We start from the raw sequence: 10,924 nt of genomic DNA on the forward strand, positions 1-10,924 counted from the left end.
AAGGAAATCGATTCAAAAACCCTTTTTGCTACTGCTGATTTATTGAATAAGTAAGACATATGAGCACAACAAAAATATTTACTGTTTTTAATCTGTTATTTCAGTTATTCAATCATCAGATTAGTGCTCACTGCTATTCTACCCATTCAGCTTCTCAGTATTTCTGGAGCCTCTGATAATTCATGGAAGCACTTAGAAAAATAATTGGTAAGACTTTATTTGACGTGTTGTGAATAAGACTGTCATGACTCCGTCATAAACATGACATAACATCTAGCATGAACATGAGTATGTCTTCATGAATATTTATGACTGTTGTCATAAAGTTTCATTCGGTAAATCATGACACTTTTAACACAAAGTTGACATTATTCAAAATGTCTTTGTTATGACAACTTGATATTAACCAAGAAATCATGATCTGACATAACTTTGTTATAAAAGTATTACTGATTAAACTTTAGCTTTAATAACATTAAGCTACATCATATTTAAAGTTTAATCAGTAATACTTTAATAACAAATACGTATATCAAGCAGTATGCTATATGAAGATCTGGCATTCGGCTTTACATATCAGTGAAATTTGGGCCCCTAAAACAACAGGCATAGAGAAAGAATAGGTTCCAGGAACCTGACAGAGTACAAACCATGCTGAACTGATAGATGGGAGTATTATAGAAGCATGCACAGCACAATCCTGGGAGCTATTTTCAGATTGCTGTGGGTTGTGGGTCGGCCCTGTCTTCTCCGCTGCCTCACTCCAGATTTTCCTTGTCACACACCTCTGAGTCAGACAGCGACAATCACAACACAAACTGCATTATCTGGAAATCTGGGCTCACAATCTCCTCCTGCTAAACTCTGGAGAGACCAGACCAGGAAAACGAGGGGACCACGTCCCGCTACGCTTCAGTCAGCCCGATGATGAAAGCCTTCACGTGTCCAGCTCCTCTAAACACCGACTTCCTCAGAATTAAAAATAAAAACAGCCCTCGACACGGACGCACAGATCCATCCAGAGGCCGACTCGCGCCAGGCATTCATTCCAGGAAAAGCGGGCGCTCTGGTAACAAGCAGAGGCTCGTGGTGTGAGTCTCGCCCCGCGGTGACCCCTAATGAGCCGGCAGCCTCCTGCCAGCGGCGGCCGGGCTGCTGCACTTGTAATGAGCTGCTGTTTTGCTGCAGGCCTTTCAGATGAGCCATGGAGCTGACGCTGGCACCGCAGGACACGAGCAGCTCTGGCAGATGATGCAACTCTGTGGCCATTTTAATGTTTTTATGTGACTCATGTGAGCAAACTTTGTCACGTACGATTTTATTGGCATTTCTCATTGAGCACACAATCGCCAAATGATGCGTTTTCGACGTTAAGTGAAATTCAGCTGACGTTGGTTAGCTGGATTTGGACGAAGTTTGTGCACATTTGTAATAGAAATGCAGCAACTCTTAGTCTCTGACTGACTCTGTCGTATGACACCTTTACAGTTGTCTGAACGTTTTCCATAAAAATGTGGGGGGAAAAATGACGACCTTGCTGGAGCATTTCTATCCCAGAAGTAGGGATAGAAATGCTCACAATATTTTTTAGTACTATTGTGATGACGATAAAAAACAATTTATTACTTCTCTTTTACTACAAACATAAATGCTGCCCTTGAAAAGCATCTCTACTTGAAATAAGCTCCTTCAGGATGAAACGTACCTGTTATTTATATCAAACTGCACAGTAAGATTTAATGTATTCATATTTATTTTTAATTAATTGATATTTTTATGCTCTTGCGGAAAGAAACAGTAGAGAAAATAGTAAAACAATATAAAAACATTTTAGTCCGTTTAGTCCTATTTGCACATTTTGACATCAAAAGGAAAAAAAAAAAATTTGAATTTCGTTGCTTTTCCTTTTTGCTTTTGATTTAGTACATGAATTAGAAGTGGAATGAAAATAATGGTTTTCGACCGAAAATTTTTAAAAGTCAGCTTCTTTTAGTCTGATTAATGAGATTCAGTGAAACTAGCTGCCTTTGGATGAAACCCAATTAAAAAGTGCAAAGTCGCTTTGGAGGGGCAGAGACTCATGAATCAACAGCTCGGTTATTAGTCCTACACTTTATGGAAGGAAGACATTTTTGACATGAAAGCTGAAAGAAATCCAGTTTGCCACAAGCAAAACCTGTTAGGAGGCTCTGAAAAACTTGGTGTAGGAAACTGTTTACGTTTCAGCAGAACAACAAACCTAAACATTCAACCACAGCGTTTATGTATTAAATGGCCCAGTCAAAGTCCAAAGTTGAAAACAACATAAGCATTTGTTCTAGATCTTATGTTCTTATGCTTATGTTATGCTGCTGTTCTCCACCTAGTTTCATTAATATTTTTGGATAATTCTGCAAAGAAACATTTCCATTTCAGTCAATAATGGATGGTTCTAGACAGGGGCCATCGGGTCCTGGCCCCTGCTTTGGCCCCTGCACTGCAGAAATAATACAAAATCAATAGTCTTTTCATGTACAATGTCTTTTTTTAGAAAAAATCCTTTTGATCTGTCATGTAAAAATGTTTATTAAAGTAATCTGCAGACACATATGAACTCTATCTAAATCCTCTAGTAGGTTTTAACAAACTAATTAAAAGAAAACAAACAAAACTGCCTACAAGTCAGAAGAGTGATGATATGTCAAATTTGACTCATGAATATCGGTATCGGTATCGGTGTTGGTGGTACTGGCCCTATATTTACTGGTACTGGATTGATACCAAAATACTCCATATCACACAGCTACAATAGAGATGATCACTGTTTCTATTCACAGTTTTACACTAAAAATCAATAAAAACAAAAGCAAAAAAAACCCCAAAAAAAAACAAGCAGCTCTTTGGTTCATTGGTTCAGTTAATATTTTAGACAATTAAATATTGCCCCTTTTTTATTATTCACGGTTTGGTCCCCTGCCTCCATGATTAGCCCCTGGTAAATTTATTCTAGAACCGCCACTGCAGTCCCTAGATGTAAAGCTGGTAGATATACACCACAAAGGTTTGCAGCTGTAACCGCAGGAGGAGCTGGTTTAACAAAGTATTGATTTATGGGATTGAAAACGACAGCAGGTCACCCTTTAAAGATGTTCTCATTTAAAGAATTAAAAAACCTTGCAAACAAAACTGTTTTGCTGTGTCATATCAAGTCTTAACAAAAACAAATCTGTGCCTTTGACGTGATAAAATATGAAAAAGTTCAAGCTACATGAATACATTTCCATGTCACCGTACAGTGAGGATTATTTATGCTCAGATTTATGGCTAATTTCGCAGAGTTTAAATAATTTTAAGAGGTAGCGGAAATTGCACCTCACACCAGCTTTATTATTATTATTTTTTTTTTACATTCAGGGACTAACTCAAAGGGTGACGTGACAATCTGCTGGCTGACCGATGTATTTCTTCATTGAGCTCTACTCTTAAACAGAACCACTCATTCACCAGGTTTGATCTCGATGTGCTCAGCCGCCAGCGTGCATCTCGCCCCGGGCTGCCGGCTCCAGGTCTGCGGGATGCGTACCGCGCTGCAGACACGCGCCACGCTGAGAGACAGACAGGCTGCAGCCCGACGTGCAGAAAGTTAACACCCGGTCTCCATCTGGACACACGGGTCCGGGTCAGAGGCAGAGTTAAGCTGCTGGTGCCGTGATCCGACCGACCACGTGTGTTTTTGTTTTACCTGACACACTTTGAGCTCGCGAAAACCAAAATAACACACACGGCCAACATCTCGGAAACACAACAATTCCACTCACCTGCGCTGCGCGTCGGCTGCACACGCACATCTGCAGATGTCTTGTTTGTCCTCCCGTCCTCCCGTCTCTGCCCCTCTCCCGGTTCCACTGACATCAACCTGGGCTGCGGAGCGTTCGGTTCAGTCGGGAGGAACGAAACAAGGGACGCCGCCACGAGATTTCCGAAGCGGTCGCTTTTCCTCTGCCGGGGTTTTCTCTCGCTCTCTCTCTCTCGCGGAAGGGAAACTTTGCGGATTTAGGTTACGCGAAATGAGAATTCAAGCAGCAGAGATCGCGAACCGCATCCCGTTGTGTGTTGAGACTCCTGCCGCTGCGCTCCCGGTTCTGCTCCGCTCCGCTCCTTTCCTCTCCTCTCCTCTCCTCTCCTCCTCTGCTCTGCTCCTCCCGGCGGCAGGAGGGCGGTGCGCTCCGGCGGTGCATGCGTGGCACGAACGGCCGAAGATTCACCTGTCACCGCCGGATACAAGCGCGTCCTGATGTCCAACACAGACGGTCTGGAGATGGATGGACCTGCAGGGGCGTACATACGATTTTTTTTTTTTTTTTTTTACTTTCTTTTTTTTCTGTTATTTAAGGGGTAAGGAGGGTGCGGTGACTTTCAGGGGTTTAGAGATGCTGCTAAGGGCTGCAGCAGATAATCAAAAGTGGCACAAAAACAGACATTTGACAGTACATTTCACATTTGTCATAAATAACTTAATAGTTAAATAGCAAAAAAATATAAAAGAAATCTTTCTATAAGATTAAGTAAAAAGTAATTACTGTTGAATTATTAACAGGTATAAAACAATGTGTTTATTATAATTTGTGGCTGCATTATAGAGTTTAGACCGGGCCTTAAAAATCCAGCCCAAGCTCAATGGCATTGTGTCTGAGCTCAATCTGACCCGACTAATTAACTGCTATTGTAGGCCCACGCCCAAAGTAAAGCAGACATATTTTATTTTATTTCAGATTTTACACCTTAAGTACCACCATTTAAGTAAGCAGCTTAGCCTTCTGCCAGCGCCATCTTGTCACTTGTTGTGACTTCAGGGTGAGTGCAATTCATCTGGGATGTCAGACTGATAGGAGTGGAGCAAGGTGGGACCGGCTGCCCATTATACTCTATTTACACTATAGTCAATAGATTAACACAACTTTATATTGTTCATTCTCGTTTGGTTTTCTCTGTCTTGTTGTCGTGATCTGTGTTTTCTGAGTCTCTGTGCTGTCCTGTCTCCCCTTGATTAGCTCCCAGGTGTGTCTCGTTCCCTGATTACCTCACGTGTATTTAGTATCACCTGTGTGTCTTTGTCTTCGTCGGGTCCTAACGTCACCTTCCATGCGCTGTGCAGTCGTTTGTGGCTTGCCGTGTTTGATGTCCTTCGTTAACCTGTTGCTACCAGTGCTGAGCTACGGTTTTCCGCTCAACTGTGCCGCCAGGATTTTTGGACTGTCTGGATCTGTTCTATGCTATTATTCATCATTAAACCTACATCTACTCACCTTATCCGGTTCATCAGCGTTTTGCCTCACCTCCATACACCCAAATCATGACACTTGTATCCACTGCAGGCTTATTAAACATGCCACAGAAGCCCAAACTTGACCCAATCCGACCATTAAGGAAATCATCTTGGGCCCTTCCAACCCGAGCTGTGGGTCGGGTTAGGCTCAAGCTACAACTCTAAACTCAACTCTCAGCTGCCTGAGGGCAATTTGTTCAATTGCTCCAACAAAAACATGAAAGTATAAACACTACCTACCTGAATATCCAGACACCATGAGGTACAGGAAAAAAGATGGCTTCTGGGTCACAAAGGCATGTTTGGTGTGGAAAGTATTAACCTTAAAGCAAAATATCTTGTGAAGATGATGACTGAAGTCACACCAAGAAACAGTTTTGTACCGACATGGACTAAAAGGCCATCAGACTAAAAGGACTAAGAGACATCAGTCCTAAGAATATCACCAGATTTGTTACTATGGGCCTTAGAAACAAAGTCGTTGTTACATGCATGTGTGGACACACATTTGTATCTTAATTGTTTACAAAAATGTACTGTCCAGTTCAAATAATGATTAATGTCAATGAAATGTTTAGGGGTTTTTTTTCCACAGGTTCAGGATGTTGCGTGTTTGAGAGGTAGCCCAGCCAGAGACAGTTTTTGTAAAGTTAGAGCCATGATGCCCAAACTTTTATGTCAAAAAATCAATTTTCACCTAATAGGGTTCTGAAGGACCTAATAGAGGTTTTGTCCCATGAAGCCGTCAGAGGCTTGTGTTACCTTTCAATACTGATGAAGGGGAGATAACAGGGAGGGTGGAATTGAACCAAGCCTCATTTTGACAGGGACCCTCTTCAGCAGCCTAAGCCCAAGATTAGGAAGCAGCATTCCCATCCAGTTTTCATTCACCGTTTCTTTCTCTTCTGAAAAAAGCTCTACTTCTCTCCATAAGACTCACCTGCAGCTGGGAAATACAAGACAATGTCTTATACAATTAAGAGAGCTTGAGAGACAAGAAAGAATTCAGTTATGGACTCAAACGTTGGTCAAAACGTTGCATTTTTCAGAAGAACAAACCTTAATGATTATTTTCTAAAATGCTGTTTATATATATATGTGTCACCAAAACTGGCTGGTTCTGGCTACTTCACACTAAGATGTGAACTATTCAGTTGCATGTCAAGTTCATTGGCCAAACATGGCAGCAGAATCACATAGTCAACAACTAACTTGACCCTGAGGTTTTGAAACCTCTACACCTTATGACCCTGTCCATGAACACCTCAAACAGGATCTGGGACGAGAGGCAGCACCGCTGCATTCCAACTCACTCTGGAAACCAGTTCAAAATTGTGCTTTGAATGTGAACACAACTCTTACTCTGGCTACGCTAGGACTGGCTAACCCTTAAAAGCATCCCTGACGCCATGTACAGCCACGGCACCGCTCACGAAATGTCTCTGGGAACTTATTCATAAGTCTTCTCCAGGTTCATAAAGCTTCTGTGGACCATGATCCAACCTCCCATGAGCACCTTAGAAGTTTGGCACGGATAAAGATCAGGTCTGCTCTTCTATGGCCAGGACTAAAGGCCATACTGCTTCTACTGTCCCAAACACACTAGAGAACATTTTCCAATGGAGACTGAGACGTTGTTTCCCTTGATAGTTGGAACACAGTTTCTTAGGGTTGGTTCACACCAGCCGTGTTTAGTCCGCTTTAATCAGATTCTTGTTCGTTTGCTTTGAAAGTCTGGTTTGCTTTGAAAGTCTGGTTTGCTTGGAGAGGTATGATGCAAACTTTAAAAACTTTATCCCTACAAACGTAGGTATTGGTTCAGTTTAAGTAGCTGTCGTGTGGTCTGAATGCATATAATAACGCCAAGCAAATCAGTGACCACTCACTCCAAAAGCAGGAAGCAGACTAAAGCTAACGCGTGTCCAGTGCTAGTTGGAGAAATGGTTTGTGTTCTTTCCCCAAAGACAAAAAAGAAATTCTACACCGCTAAAATCTGATGCCACTCTGTTTTTATTTAGTGAAGAAGAAAGTTGTGCTGAGTTTCTTCTTCAGAGGCTTTTGTGTTGTTTCCTTCGGTGGTTTTTGGTGCAGTGCCACCACTGGTGAGGAGGGGCGAACAGGTTTTTGAACGTTCTTGGTTCCTTTAACACAGTGCAGAGCTAAAGCAAACAGCACCAGCTGACAATGTAACAAACGTTGCAATTTTGGTCCCCAGTTGAACAGAGTCTACTGGACTACCAGATTATATATCCCAATATTCCCTTGGAAAATAAAATAATGCTGTAAAAGTGAGAAAAAAATACCAACTTTGACATAGAGAAAACAAATTTGGAGACATTTATCTGTAAAAGAAAAAAAAAAAAAGGAAAAGGCCACGAACGTTATCAATTTGTTTCCAATCAAAAGTGTCTAAGTAGAGTATGTTAAGTATGACTGATTGGGAAGGTTCAGTTGGAGAAAGGGGGAGGAGGGTGGATACTAGCTGCTCAGAGCTCCAGTTAGGGTCACATTTAGGCTAATCTCTTTACATGCATATTCATATCTAAATCACAAATACCCCGGTATGCATAATTAAAGAGAGCAGAAGCAGATCCTTCTGTGACCACAGAATAACAGGACAGAGGATAACTACAGCAACATGAGCGTATTCCTGCACATAATGAAAAAAATTAAAACTACTGACTAATCTTAAAATAAAAGCAGTCTCTATTATAAAATTCAGGCATCTGCCATATGTGAGTGCATAATCAGAATTAACACTGTACAGAATGAACAGATCAGTGTTTCTCGGCTTTATCCAGTGTTTCATCTTTTCATGAATAAGTTGTCAATCACAGGGAAGTGAAAAGGGCATTTAGCAAAGGCGGAGTTGAAAAGTATTCACTCTCTTCTCAATGGAAGAACGTACAAAACTGCACTTAAATAAAAGATATTATTTATAATAATATCTGTATTTTCTACACACGATAGAACATTTGTCTTTAAGATGCTGCAGAGCGAAACTGAAAATAAGAGTCAGGAAGATGGACCCTGCAGAACCAGCATGCACCACGCAAGACTGGACTCGAGCCATGATCTCACAGGAAGAGCAATAAAGAGCCAAGAATGAAGCAGCCACTTAGACAACAAAAAAATAAACACATTTAGGATACTTTTTTTTGATCACACATAGGAGTATAACTGGAGAAATAACAAATTCCGATCAAATTGACAGTTTGGTATTGACCATCAATCAGAGTTTTATAAATCCTCTTGAACACACCTGTTCCAACCTTGTTCTTTAGTTACCTCCTTCAGAGCACACTGATAAAAAATATTAAGCACTATGCCACCTTCAGTTGTTATAAAAATGCCACACATATCAAAAATGACATAAAAGAAAATACACTTTGTATTTGAAAGACTTGAAATTGGCCCTCTGTCTCTTTAAGAAACTCCTGCTGTTTCTGAAACTCCGCCTTCAGGAAGTCATAACAACATGCCTCCTTAATTAACCAACAATGTTTTTTTCCCCAACTTGCTCTGACAAGTAGCTCATAATGAGCAAGACTAAGGAGAGAATAAATGATTTTTCAAACATGCTTGAAAGAATCTAGTCAACACTCCAGGTATTTTTTGTTGAGTATATATTGTAATAACATGATGTAAAGCTCAAAAATTTTTATTTTTAATACTGTCCCTATAAGATTTATACAGAATGGATGAACAGATAATGAGAGTTATCTCCACCAAGAAGACATTAAATATTTACAACATACCCAACTACAAAAAACCTGGACATCTATCGCCACGAAAAGAGTCCTCAGAACGATGAAGTTATTTTCTCAAGTAATTACAGTATAAGATTCTGTACCATGTTTCTAGCTTTCCTTTGTATATCAGCGAGTGAATTATAATGGTAGAAAAATGACAATATGTGACAGCCCATTGTGAGTTTCTTCTGGGTGAGCTCTCTGAACTCTGAAAAAATCTCATTGTGTTAACAACGATCTTGGAATGCAAGCTGACTACTGAAAATTGCATTACTATTGTCCAGATTTATAACAACCCTGAGGGAGACAAACCAAATTCAGCTTCCCTCAGCTAGCACCACGCATTTTTCTTTTTTTTTTTTTTCTTTTTTTCCGCTGGAATAATGTCTGTTCGGGGAGAGCTCAGAGGCTGGGGAAGGGTTTAAGATAAGTCAGACTGACAATTACTGAAATGACACATCTTGACACATCAGACCTTCAAACAGCCACTAATGAATCATAATAGCCTGGCCAGAAATAGCTGCCCTTGCAGCAGCCAAAAGCCCCCATGTCAGCTTAGTTTTGCATCGTAGCCAGAGAGATTGTCTTAAGTTCATCTGTGCTCTAAAGCTAATCAGAACCACTCCAAACAGGCTTTTAGTAGGTAACCCAGGTATGCTAGGAAAATATCCGCAGCTGGGACGAAGAATTAACGTGAGCAGAAAGACTTTCAGCTGTAACGAGAGGAAGGCAGGACAAAGGGAAAGTATGTAATTCCAGGAGTGAACGGCAGGGGCGGTCCTAGCCTGTTCGGTGCCCTTGGCCAACATGCTCCACTGTGGCACATTTACATTATCATGTATCATCATAAGCTGCGTTTCCATTGACCGTATCATCGCGCATTACAAAAATAAATTACCTTTTCGATTTCTAAAAAAACTCACGTTTTTCGATAAAAAGGTATATAGTTGGTTTTACGGTCGCATCAAAATTTGTGTAATTCGCAAAACCTTTTTGCATCAGACGAGTCACATGATAAAGAATCGGATGTTACTACTGGCAGGAACGATGAAGTTAACATATTGACATATGCAATATGTCAATAAATGACTTCTCATAGATGTTCTATAGGTACCAGAGGAACATAATAACGTCTTCATGAGCTCAGACTATTACCTATTATTTTACCTGCCATTGAAAGTATTCTTAAAAGATTGTCAGTCTGCAGCTCATGTGACCAAACCAGCTGAAAAGATGAAACGTTAAAACACTCAACAGTTAAAACTTGAGATGAGTGAAAACTCAACTTAAAATGTTAAGTTTTAACATTTTAACTCAACAACCTCTACCTAATTGGAGATTGTACACAACCTCTAATTAGATAACCCCAAGATCACTGGATCTTCTGAAAAGGTAGAGTCTCTGAAAACATTTCTTAAAAATATAGTCAGTGTTTTCAGCAAAACTGAGCTGACTGTCCAGGAATGACCCAAGGTTTTTGAAATTAGCCACAGTTTCAACAGGTTGGCCATCGAGTGAAACTGGAACCATTTTCAGGTTTTGTTCATGTCATTTCATTAGTTCTACTTCCTAAAGGAAATGAAAATATATGGTGTTTTGTGAGGGACTTTATCTTTTACGGTTCCAGTAATGCCAGAATTAATAATAAGTAATAAAGACGTTTTGGTATTCTGATTTAGTAATGTAATTATATTAGTTGTGTTACCACCCCCCACACGCCACTAGAGGCAGTAGCAAGCCCGAAAAGATGCGACTAAGGATAATTAATTGTTTCCACCCCTGATTTATTCTGTATATGTTACATCGAAAGGAGAACATTTGATGTAATAATTTTTAAAATGAAACCAAAGTATCTTTAGGACACAAC

General features: G+C 40.4%; 1 protein-coding gene across 4 annotated transcripts in view; it reads right to left on the bottom strand.

Annotated features, from left to right (window-relative positions):
• mgat4c (mgat4 family member C) overlaps positions 1–4,307 on the bottom strand; it is a 134,579-nt gene extending 130,272 nt beyond the window's left edge. For all 4 annotated transcript variants that reach the window (XM_044123984.1, XM_044123986.1, XM_044123985.1 and 1 more), the window contains exon 1: positions 3,798–4,307. The gene's annotated coding sequence lies outside the window, so the exon portion shown is untranslated. The remainder of the gene's footprint in view (positions 1–3,797) is intronic.
• Between the last annotated feature and the right edge of the window lie 6,617 nt (positions 4,308–10,924).

This window comes from Gambusia affinis, linkage group LG08 (genome assembly GCF_019740435.1).
Source record: "Gambusia affinis linkage group LG08, SWU_Gaff_1.0, whole genome shotgun sequence".
Lineage (NCBI taxonomy): Eukaryota > Metazoa > Chordata > Actinopteri > Cyprinodontiformes > Poeciliidae > Gambusia > Gambusia affinis.